Below are 13,306 nucleotides of genomic sequence, written 5' to 3'. Positions count from 1 at the left end.
CCTGGGACAGCATGCTCTGTAGGGGGAGGGGGGGGGGACACTGAGGGAGGCAAGGAGCAGCCTGGGACAGCATGCTCTGTAGGGGGAGGGGGGGGGACACTGAGGGAGGCAAGGGGCAGCCTGGGACAGCATGCTCTGTAGGGGGAGGGGGGGGGGGCACTGAGGGAGGCAAGGGGCAGCCTGGGACAGCATGCTCTGTAGGGGGAGGGGGGGGGGACACTGAGGGAGGCAAGGGGCAGCCTGGGACAGCATGCTCTGTAGGGGGAGGGGGGGGGGACACTGAGGGAGGCAAGGAGCAGCCTGGGACAGCATGCTCTGTAGGGGGAGGGGGGGGGGGACACTGAGGGAGGCAAGGGGCAGCCTGGGACAGCATGCTCTGTAGGGGGAGGGGGGGGGAGTCTTTTGTTTACATTTACAGTGAACACGTGCGACGTTGTCTGTGACTTTTTAACAAGTCTAACACCTCACAAACTACAAGACTTACACCGCACAAACTAATCCTAAGTACCAGTGATAGCTCCCTAAGATTCTCCGTAAGGTACTGAATTATAAACGACTCTAAAGCAATCTAAAGAACACAAAATACGGGTTTAGAGTGTGGTCCACTACAACACTTGTAGCCGCTCACTCACCCTTACCATTGGTATCTTAATCTAAACAAACGCTACAGCGTGAATCTATCCTACAGCAACCCTGTATTTTATATCAACAAAATAATGAGGATTCTCTCATCAGGAGAGATTTAAAATCTGGCAAATGTCAGATAGCCACCGGCTCTCAGAACGGATAACTTTTAAGTGTTTGTAGTTTGTTTAAATTGGTAAATTTTACATGCATTAATAACCTTAATATTTTCATTATTGTCTGTTTGTCGTTGTATTTTCAAGGAACTTCCCAAATAAAAGTAAGCATCTATTAAAATTATCTATCATCATAGTTATCATCAAGAAATAATATTTGCTTTCATATAAATCATTTAATATCTTGCTTGAATAATATAACTAGTTAATTTCATAATTACTAGACATAATCTCTTTTATTGGCTGTATAATTTTAAGAGCTAGGCGAGATTGTGAGTCAAACTAGCTAGGCACAGCTCAGGCCAGGTTTACAATAACATGCAGAGACCAGGTCAAGTCAACAATAGCATATAGAGCCCAGACAAAGTCAACAATAACATTCAGAGACCAGGTCAAGTCAACAATAACATACAGAGACCCGGTCAAGTCAACAATAACATTCAGAGACCAGGTCAAGTCAACAATAACATTCAGAGACCAGGTCAAGTCAACAATAACATTCAGAGACCAGGTCAAGTCAACAATAACATTCAGAGACCAGGTCAAGTCAACAATAACATTCAGAGACCAGGTCAAGTCAACAATAACATACAGAGCCCAGGTCAAGTCAACAATAACATTCAGAGACCAGGTCAAGTCAACAATAACATTCAGAGACCAGGTCAAGTCAACAATAACATTCAGAGACCAGGTCAAGTCAACAATAACATTCAGAGACCAAGTCAAGTCAACAATAACATTCAGAGACCAAGTCAAGTCAACAATAACATTCAGAGACCAGGTCAAGTCAACAATAACATACAGAGCCCAGGTCAAGTCAACAATAACATTCAGAGACCAGGTCAAGTCAACAATAACATTCAGAGACCAAGTCAAGTCAACAATAACATTCAGAGACCAAGTCAAGTCAACAATAACATTCAGAGACCAGGTCAAGTCAACAATAACATACAGAGACCAGGTCAAGTCAACAATAACATTCAGAGACCAAGTCAAGTCAACAATAACATTCAGAGACCAGGTCAAGTCAACAATAACATTCAGAGACCAAGTCAAGTCAACAATAACATTCAGAGACCAAGTCAAGTCAACAATAACATTCAGAGACCAGGTCAAGTCAACAATAACATACAAAGCCCAGTCTTGAATAATTTAAAGTGCCAGACAACTCAGCTATTTTGTTTTGCAAGCTGTCAAACATTAATATTTTCATACATATAGTTTGTTTTACTTGACATAAAAATACTCCTAGAATTTCCTGATTTTCAATCATATGTTTGTAAATCATATTTTCAATGATATTATGAATTCGTCAGTACTTTGACTGTTTACTAAGCTAGTCCTCTTGTTACTATTATGTGTCCCAAATCACACTACCGTGATGTTTAACAATGAGAAAATCCTCTTGAGCTCTGAGGAGACTCAAACTCGCGACATAGACACTGCCGCCCGCAAACTCTTTTAATGTAGCACCATATAGCAGAGAGTAGAGTTTGATGATGGTAGTCTTACAACAATTAACAAGTTGGGTGGTACAGCAGTAGAGTTTGAGTTTGTACAGCAGTACCTTAGGTGGGTCAACGAAGAGCACCAGTTGATTTTGTCATTATTTATACTACTATTATGCTTCAAATTCTAATAAAATAATAATAATTATTATTTGTGAATTTATTTACTGTTGTACAATCTCTGGGGCCATTGTTGGGACCCCATGGTCTCGGAGAAGAGAATATATGTCATTAAGAGAAGACATTGCAGTTTCTTGCTGAATACTTGTTGAAAATTTTCTTCTCCTGCCACCCTTATGTTTGTATTATTTGATAAAATGTATTTTATTTATTTTGTTCCATTTCATTACAGTTTTACAGAAGAGACATAAATAGCAATCACTAATCGAAAATCTCATCTAGCTTCGCAGAGGTGAGTTGCATGCTCTCTATACAGCAGGCATTTCCTTTCTGGATCGCGACAGTGTTATGCTAGAACACGAAACTTTTGAGTGTCTAGTTTGTCTAATGAGTTCCTCACCCATCTCTCTTAGGAACGTAACTGCACATATAGAATATATAAAAAATTCAATAGTATTTTTCTCATAATGGCGTAATCAACAAATTCTATTGATCTTTAGTATAGTATCATATATACAAAATACTAATATTCCATAATTTTGAGTATTTTGGGCGGTGTACAAGTCCATAATGGTCTGTTCGTGCAATAGGAACATCTAACTGGAATTCATATATCACACCTCATGTTTGGTATTTTGTTCTTTAAGGGAAAGACTTGAGAGAAGCTATATATCTGGAGGTTATCTGGAGATGATTTCGGGGCTTTAGTGTCCCCGCGGCCCGGTCCTCGTCCAGGCCTCCACCCCCAGGAAGCAGCCCGTGACAGCTGACTAACACCCAGGTACCTATTTTACTGCTAGGTAACAGGGGCATAGGGTGAAAGAAACTTTGCCCATTGTTTCTCGCCGGGGCCTGGGATCGAACCCAGGACCACAGGATCACAAGTCCAGCGTGCTGTCCGCTCGGCCGACCGGCTCCGATAGGCCGGCTATATAGGAGACATACAGCTTTTTATATTTTTAATAATATACACAGACACACCACATATGTTTTGTGTTGGAGAGCATTCATGTACGGTATTAGGTAGAGTACTTTAACCTGGCTCCTCACTAGATGTGCATCCCTTTCTTAAAGTTCGTCAAATAAAGTAAGATAAGTCTGTGGACCGGAATCCTAAGTTAGTGGTGAGTGCTCCATTGTAGATCTAATTTAGGAGTTGTACAGTTTTATATGCCTTGTCAGCTAAGTGATGCTCTACTCTCTGTACACACTACTGTCCTGAAGCTTTTGTCTGTGATATTTCTTACATGTTTTGCGGAGGAAAGATTTTCATAAATTTCCTCTTGCAATATGATAACTGGTTGGGTTTCATATCAGTGTTTTCTTATTTATATTTATGACAGGACGATATAATTGCAGCCTAAAATTATATAACCATTAGTTGGATTTTATATAAGGCACCATTTACTAGTCACCATCGTCCACATGATAAAATGGTCTTAGCGTTCAATTAATGCTATTTATATATTTTAGTCTGTTGAAAAAGTCACTGCCCAATAATCTGCTTAGGCACTAGAGTCTGCAAATTTGCTTCAGGATTTCATCAAAATTTATGCTTCACATGAGTAATCGAACGACACTGCCCTTGGGAACACTCACATCTGTGGCATAATCCCAAAAAGAATGATTGATGCAACCTGTCTGGAAGGCTCGATTACTTGCGTAGTTTTCAATGAGGTGCAGAAAATTCCCATCATCTCCAGCTTACTTATCTAGCTTACTTATTTCAGACCATAACAAATGTTCAAGCAATGTCCAAGGCTATAACAAATGTATTCGTCAATTGCAGCTAATTGTATAAGTAGATAAGATGCTTATTACATGGTAATTAGTTTTCATCAAGGTACTTTTCAAGTGTCTCAGGAAAGATTTTTTCATATATCTTTCCAACTTCTAACAGCAAGTATATTTTATAACGATGTCTTGCTTTGTTTTTTTATGGACCGTCAACTATGGCTTTATTCCATATTTGTGGCCAGATTTACTGGCCGGTGCATACCATTCTAAGAACAAAACTTTTCAAAGTGGGCGTGTTAAGCGTGAGAGCTGATTCGACAAGACGTTGTCTGTGAAGAGATAAGGCAGAAAAGATAACTTTAGAAAAAGGCGAATCTATTGAATGACTAGAGCTTCTATCATTACGGAAGAGAGTATTGTTAGAGTCTGCAAACTTGACACTTCTTGTTGTGTAATTTTTAGTCTGTCATTAAGTACAGGGTTAGTTTCATTAAAGGTTAGGAGAGGACAAGAAGAACAGGAAATAGAATGAACGCTAGAAGCATTGGAAGCATGATGAGCAATGTGAACCAGATTAGTTAGATATGTGTGATTTGTCGAAAGGTGAGTTTTGTGTCAAGAGGACGAAGGATATTAGAGTTAATTTTTAGATGAGATATGAAAGGAAAGCGCAGCACAGTGTCTTTAGTGCTGGGAGCTGGTTTAGTATGAAAAAATCTATTTCAGCTTAGGTAACGGTACAGCTGATCAAATTTAAGGGATAGTCATATCGAGAGAAAGATTTGTAAAAAAAAAAATCAGAGCCATGAAACTAACGGTCGTTGATTTTTAGAACCAGGAGGAAGAGGTACACGAAAACATTCTTCTTGACGGATGATGGATGATAGAACAATAAATGAATGTGAATACCACAGTGTTTTATGCTAGGTCATTTACACCAACTCCGAGAAACACACTCCTCCTACTGTGAGAATTTTTTTTAACTAAATATCTTATTGGTGAATCCTCAACAACCATGACTTTCCTACGTTATAAAATCTGTACTGATGACCAGTAAGAGTGCAGGAGACTGTGGAAACCCCTCAACTTTTAGCTCTTTATAAAATTATTGGAGGAACCTTACTTTTCCGTCACTGGCATAAGTGACTGCGATTGAGTTAGTTAATTAGTTTCCCAAAGGCAATGAAATGTCTGGTCCGACCTGTTGCATATGTAACATTTCTATGAGTATGTAAAATGAATTCCCAAGTTCTTGTTAGGCCTAGTGCGTATATTTTCCCCATTAACAGCAATAATAAGCAACAGCCACATAAAATCCAAAGTTCGTTACTCATGTACAATATTTCTCCCTCATGTAGATGAGTGAGGAAGAAGGTGGATGTCAGATAATGAGGTGTAAGTAAGATGCAATATCCTCTCAACGTTACCATGATGACTGCAGTGATATTTGTGGTGCTGTTACTGCTGGTCACTTCCCTCCTGGCAGCCACGGGACTCCAACCCTCCCACGGTATTTAACTATTGTCATCTTCACCATGATAATTTTCTTTGGAATTTGATCGAACAGTGCAATGATTTATAATTCAATAACAGTCATTGTAATCTGCATACAAAATTCATAATATATTAGTTATGTATTACAAACTTGCTCTGGTTACATATATTTTACAGAGAGTTGTGATACAGTAACACTGTTGAGTGGTGGTGTGGACGCTGTGTTGGCAACAGTGTCTCAGGCTCGTTGTTCTGTCATGTTCTTCACGGACGGCGCCTCAACCCTCAGTACTGTGGCTCAGGTGAGTCTCAGTCTCACTGTTCTGTCATGTTCTTCACGGACGGCGCCTCAACCCTCAGTACTGTGACTAAGGTGAGTCTCAGCCTCACTGTTCTGTCATGTTCTTCACGGACGGCGCCTCAACCCTCATTACTGTGACTAAAGTGAGTCTCAGCCTCACTGTTCCGTCATGTTCTTCACGGACGGCGCCTTAACCCTCAGTACTGTGACTAAGGTGAGTCACAGTAAATTCCTCTATAGAGGAAGGTTTATCCTCGCATTCGTGTTTTGTGCCAATGTTCCGTTTAGGTCTTGTCTGTTTTTGGGGGGCTGTCTTAGTTTGTACGGAATTAAAACTCCTCTGGGTACCCTCTGTTCGTGAATTAAGTCCACAAGTCTTGTAAGACTTCCTGAAGTTTGTTGTTACTGCTGATGATCTACTTTGCTCATATACCCAAGAAGTAGGGTAGCGATTTCTTGAGCGATGGAGGATAATTCGATGAGAAATAAAGGTATGAGTGTAGATTTGCTGGCTTGTAGTAGATAGTGGTTTGTAGTCTTCTATTCGGTTCATCAGTGTTACCTCTGATGTCCAGGAAAGAAATAGCGGATTGATCCATCTCTAGGGTGAATGTAAAGTTTTCATGAACTGCATTAGCCCAGTTAAAGAGTTACCATTCTTGTCGTCCTCCAGCCATCACCCCGAAAGTATCATTTGTGTTACGTAAGTAGATGATTAGACCCCCTAGTCTCACTGCCTCCTGGCTGATTCCAGCACTGTTTAAACAAAAATCTTTGCTAAGGCCACACTACTGGATGCTCCTATAGCTGTACCGTTAATTTGTCGACAAGTTCTGTTATCAAAGGCTATGAGGGTATCCCTCATCACATAGAGATTGGCTTCCTCCTGGAGTTCCTTGTTCAGGGGCCTGAAAATGGCTTCCTGTCTGAAGTCCTGCTTGATCCTATGATTGTTGGCGTTAACAAAATTAAGCTACTCTCCTGGATGCTTTTCTCTGTGGTATGCTAGAGTATGGAAAGGAAAATGAAAAGAACAAAAAACTAAACAAGGAAAAGGAAAACAAGGGAAAAACATCTAAGGAAAACAAAGTTGCTCCATTTGGAATGAGTGCTGTAACTGATTGGATCCTCCTTAAAAAAATCGTCGTATCTTTCAATCGTCCTGGGAGAAGTTGGAGGAGCGGGTTCAACAGTGCTGAACATATCGAATCACTCGGCCTAGGTGGGGCCCTACGACCACTTAAGACTGGTCTGCCCTGGCATGTATTTGTCAAAGCCAATTTATCTTCATGTATTTTTGGGAGGTTATACAAGCATGAGATTTTAGAGACAATGGCCAAGAGTCTGTCTCTTGCCTCTGCTTTAATTATGTCCCCAATGCATCCAGACCTTTCATCTCTATTCCTGTTAAGTTTGAGAACTAGTTTTTTGCTACGGGCTTGAGCATTTTTAAGTGTCACTTGTGGATTCTGTATTTATTTATCTGTATTTTACAATTTTAAATTTTTCCACACCACCACTAGTGGTGTAAAAGAAACAAACTGACAAAGGCGGTTGCCTTTGTCAGTTTGTTTGATCATAATATCTATTTCCTAGATCTTAGTTCCATTTGTTCCTCTGTTGATATATGGGTTCTAGTTCTTTCTTTTTCTTTTATTGCATCCCTTATCTGTGTAATTTTTTTATTTCACCCTGTCATTTTAGGAGCGGGTGTACTTTGCTTAGCTTGAGGGTGTAGATATCTGTAGGAGAGTGAGAGAGGCTCCTGTTGCCGGGGTCTTCAAGTGTCCGAGCGTTTCGTCCTGCAACTCTCTCCCACACATTATTGATTTTATTTTCTAACTTATCACAGGCCGTGTCTCTTGCTGCTTGGCGTTTGATCCTTTACCTAAAACTGTTTTCTCTGACCGCTTGAGTCCCATTTCTGATACCACCGTTTGCTATAATGGCCTCACCTTCTGTTGTTGTTCCTCCAGCCGTTCCAATCTCCAAACCGAGGTTCCCTGCCTTTGTATCGTCCTCCTCTAGGTCGTTGCCTGTTGAAGCCTCGTTCGATGGTCCATTCCATCCTCCTTTTCCTTTGTCCCCCTGTATTGTATCCCCCCTCGGACCCTCCACTAGTTCTGGCCTCTGGAAAAACAAAAACCACCGTTATTGTTGTAGTTCAATCTAGGTGGTCCTCAGCTGTCAGACCTGCTTCTGTTACATTTGTTTGATCTTCCCTTGTAGTCGTTGTAGGGTCTTCCTCAATTTCATTGTTTGTATAGGGTCGGTCTCTGCTAGAATTCCGACTTGGGGTCTGCTGCGTTCTTTGCTCATTTACTCCTTATTGGATCGTTTCGCGTTGGTTAGGATGAATTGTTGGGTCTACCACTGGGCCTGCATCTTCAGCTTGAAGAAGGATGGACCTTGGTCTTATTACTTGGGGTGCGGTCAACTGCTGCTGCTGCTACTGCTGTTCCTGCCCCTCCCATTCTTCAAAGATTTTGCTGAAAGCGGCTTGCAGTTCATAAGTTTTTTTATTCACTGTTTTTTTTAAAGTAGGCATATGTGTAGGTTTTCTGTCCTGATCTAATCTCATGCTGGCCATCATTGGTTTTATGAAAATTACCTATTTTGGGGTGAACTACCTCTTCATCCCTTACCTTATTATCATCAAATTTGCAGATGACACTAAGATCCATAGTAAAGTGGGAAGTTAAGCTGCCAGTTAGACCTTACAAAGAGATCTACATGAATTCCACAAATGGTCAGATGACTGACAAAAAATTAATGAAAGACCTTGCATGTAGGGCACAACATTCCACGTCACAGCTACCAAATTGAAAAAAACTACCTTACACCAGTTAGAAGAAGGAAAAGAACTTTGAAGTCAGAATCCATCATTCATCAAAGGTTGCACAACAAGTGGGAGCTACAGTAAAAAAAAAGTGAACCAAACCTTGAGAATAATGAAAAGTACCTTTACCTTCAAGGAAAAAGAAAGTAGTTGTTCAATTGTTTAAGTCTCTGGTGCACCCTCATATGGATTATTGTACCCAGGCATTGAGACCACATCTTCAAAAAGACATAGCTGCTCTGGAGAAGGTGTAACTCCGGGAAACAAAAAATCATATTAGAGCTTAATCAGGAATGGTTGAAGGCCACTGGGCTAACAACACTGCAAACCAGGCATGACAGGGCGTATCTCATCGAAACCTTTAAAATACTGAGCAATTTGGAGGATGTCTATCTGGTCAATTGATTCAAAAGGCCAGATGTAACACCAACGAGGAGCAACTGGCTCAATTTCAACAAATCACAATGTAGGACAGAAAACAGGAGATGCCTTTTTCACCCAAAAGGTTGTAAACCTGTGCAATCGTCTACCTGCCGAAGCCATAAAAGCCAAAACTCTGATTGGGTTTAAAATGCAGCTGAAAAAGATCATCAAATGGGAGTGGGGGACCTTTGACAAGCCACCGGCTTCCTGTTATCGAAGCCACTAGTATTAGTGATCCTCAGAAAAATTTAGGTATATAAATATAATATATATATATATATATATATATATATATATATATATATATATATATATATATATATATATATATATATATATATATATACATATATATATATATATATATATATATATATATATATATATATTAGTATATTTTGGTAGCAGTCTTTCCTGTAGACATATATTATTAAATATGACCGAAAAAGTAAGATTAATAATTCTAACACGAATTTTCTCAATCTTTCGTACATTTCTTTTCACTGCTGGTGGTAATTCAAAAATCAATTCTCCAAAATTCATTTTTATTTCTAGTCTGACGCGACACTTGAGCGCGTTTCGTAAAACTTATTACATTTTCAAAGACTTTAGTTTACACATACACAACTGAATAGAACTTACACATCTCCGATTTGTTAATATCTACATTTGAGTGAGGTGGATGGTGTGAGGTGGTATTAATAGGGTATTAAATTCATCAACACAAGACAGAACACGAAACAATGGGTATTGAATGGAAGTGATTGTAGAAAGCCTATTGGTCCATATTTCTTGATGCTTCTATATTGGAGCGGAGTCTTGAGGTGGGTAGAATATAGTTGTGCATTAATTGGCTGTTGATTGCTGGTGTTGACTTCTTAATGTGTAGTGCCTCGCAAACGTCAAGCCGTCTGCTATCGCTGTATCTATCGATGATTTCTGTGTTGTTTACTAGGATTTCTCTGGCGATGGTTTGGTTGTGGGAAGAGATTATATGTTCCTTAATGGAGCCCTGTTGCTTACGCATCGTTAAACGCCTAGAAAGAGATGTTGTTGTCTTGCCTATATACTGGGTTTTTTGGAGCTTACAGTCCCCAAGAGGGCATTTGAAGGCATAGACGACGTTGGCCTCTTTTAAAGCGTTTTGCTTTGTGTCTGGAGAGTTTCTCATGAGTAAGCTGGCCGTTTTTCTGGTTTTATAGTAAATCGTCAGTTGTATCCTCTGATTTTTGTCTGTAGGGATAACGTTTCTATTAATAATATCTTTCAGGACCCTTTCCTCCGTTTTATGAGCTGTGGAAAAGAAGTTCCTGTAAAATAGTCTAATAGGGGGTATAGGTGTTGTGTTAGTTGTCTCTTCAGAGGTTGCATGGCGTTTCACTTTCCTTCTTATGATGTCTTCGACGAAACCATTGGAGAAGCCGTTGTTGGCTAGGACCTGCCTTACCCTACAGAGTTCTTCGTCGACTTGCTTCCATTCTGAGCTGTGGCTGAGAGCACGGTCGACATATGCGTTAACAACACTCCTCTTGTTCCTGTCTGGGCAGTCGCTGTTGGCATTTAGGCACATTCCTATGTTCGTTTCCTTAGTGTAGACTGCAGTGTGGAAACCTCCGCTCTTTTCCATGACTGTTACATCTAGAAAGGGCAGCTTCCCATCCTTTTCCATCTCGTAAGTGAAACGCAGCACGGAACTCTGCTCAAATGCCTCCTTCAGCTCCTGCAGATGCCTGACATCAGGTACCTGTGTAAAAATGTCGTCAACATACCTGCAGTATAAGGCCGGTTTCAAGTTCATGTCGACTAAGACTTTTTGCTCGATGGTACCCATGTAGAAGTTTGCAAACAGGACACCTAGGGAAGAACCCATGGCGACCCCATCTACTTGCTTATACATGTGCCAATCCGGGCTCAAGAAGGGTGCCTCTTTAGTACAAGCTTGGAGTAGTTTCCTTAGAATATTTTCTGGTATGTCAAGAGGAGTACAGGCTGGATCACGATACACTCTGTCGGCTATCATCCCGATTGTCTCGTCCACAGGTACGTTGGTGAACAGTGATTCTACGTCCAACGAGGCTCTTATTCCTGTGGCCCGTGTGCCCCGCAGTAAGTCAACAAATTCCTTTGGAGACTTCAGGCTGAAGGCACAAGGGACCTAAGGAGTAAGCAGGCCGTTGAGTCGCTTCGCCAGTCTGTACGTGGGTGTGGGTATCTGGCTAATGATTGGCCGAAGTGGGTTTCCAGGCTTGTGTGTCTTGACATTTCCATACGCATATCCAAGTTTATATTCCCCAATAATTTTTGGAAGGTGGAGTCCTGATTTCTTGGCGTTCACAGTTTCGATCAGTTTGTTGACCTTTGCTTTCAATTCGGCTGTAGTGTCCTTCGTTACCCTTTGGAATTTAGTTTGGTCAGAGAGTATGAGGTTCATTTTCGCCAGATATTCGTCTTTTTTAAGAATGACATATATTGGCGACTTGTCACCTCTCCTGACAACTATCTCCTTGTTCTCACGAAGGCTTTTAGCTGCCGCTTTGAGCTCGGGGGACAGTATGGTGCTCCTGTAATTGCCTCGATTCTTTTCTCCTTCCGCAATAAGTTCTGCTTGTAAGGTATCTTTGGTAGTGACCTTCTTTTGTGTCTCGAGGTCGAATATGTAGTCCAACAGAATTTCCAACTCCACTTTCCGGGCCATCTCACTCGGTCTGGACATAACGTGACAGTTTATGCTCAGATTTAGGAGAGTGACTTGGTCCTCAGTGAGGTTAATTCCTGGAAGGTTCAGAAAGCCATCTCTTGGTCGTGGAATTGCCATAGGTCCTCCATATAATGTTGTTAGTTTCTTGATAATCCTTGTTTCAGTGCTGAGGTGATGTCGGTCTGTGAGGATGTCTAGGTGTTGTTCAATGCAGGCACGAATACTAACGTCGATGTTGCTATTTCTCCACTCGTTTGTAGCATGAAGTAGTTGCGTTTTGTTGTCTTTGATTTCATTCTCTGCCTTGTATATCTGATCACGAAACGGATCCTGGCGATATTTTATCGTGAAGGCTTGATTCCTTGCTCTCCAGACACAAAGCAAAACGCTTTAAAAGAGACCAACGTCGTCTATGCCTACAAATGCCCTCTTGGGGACTGTAAGCTCCAAAACACCCAGTATATAGGCAAGACAACAACATCTCTTTCTAGGCGTTTAACGATGCATAAGCAACAGGGCTCCATTAAGGAACATATAATCTCTTCCCACAACCAAACCATCGCCAGAGAAATCCTAATAAACAACACAGAAATCATCGATAGATACAGCGATAGCAGACGGCTTGACGTTTGCGAGGCACTACACATTAAGAAGTCAACACCAGCAATCAACAGCCAATTAATGCACAACTATATTCTACCCACCTCAAGACTCCGCTCCAATATAGAAGCATCAAGAAATATGGACCAATAGGCTTTCTACAATCACTTCCATTCAATACCCATTGTTTCGTGTTCTGTCTTGTGTTGATGAATTTAATACCCTATTAATACCACCTCACCCCATCCACCTCACTCAAATGTAGATATAAACAAATCGGAGATGTGTAAGTTCTATTCAGTTGTGTATGTGTAAACTAAAGTCTTTGAAAATGTAATAAGTTTTACGAAATGTGCTCAAGTGTCGCGTCAGACTAGAAATAAAAATGAATTTTGGAGAATTGATTTTTGAATTACCACCAGCAGTGAAAAGAAATGTACGAAAGATTGAGAAAATTCGTGTTAGAATTATTAATCTTACTTTTTCGGTCATATTTAATAATATATATATATATATATATATATATATATATATATATATATATATATATATATATATATATATATATATATATATATATATATATATATATATATATATATATATATATATATATTTATATATATATATATTTATATATATATATGTCGTACCTAGTAGCCAGAACTCACTTCTCAGCCTACTATTCAAGGCCCGATTTGCCTAATAAGCCAAGTTTTCCTGAATTAATATATTTACTATAATTTTTTTCTTATGAAATGATAAAGCAACCCTTTTCTCTATGTA

Source organism: Procambarus clarkii, chromosome 28 (assembly GCF_040958095.1).
Source record: "Procambarus clarkii isolate CNS0578487 chromosome 28, FALCON_Pclarkii_2.0, whole genome shotgun sequence".
Classification (NCBI taxonomy): domain Eukaryota; kingdom Metazoa; phylum Arthropoda; class Malacostraca; order Decapoda; family Cambaridae; genus Procambarus; species Procambarus clarkii.
Note: the sequence above shows the minus strand (reverse complement) of the source record.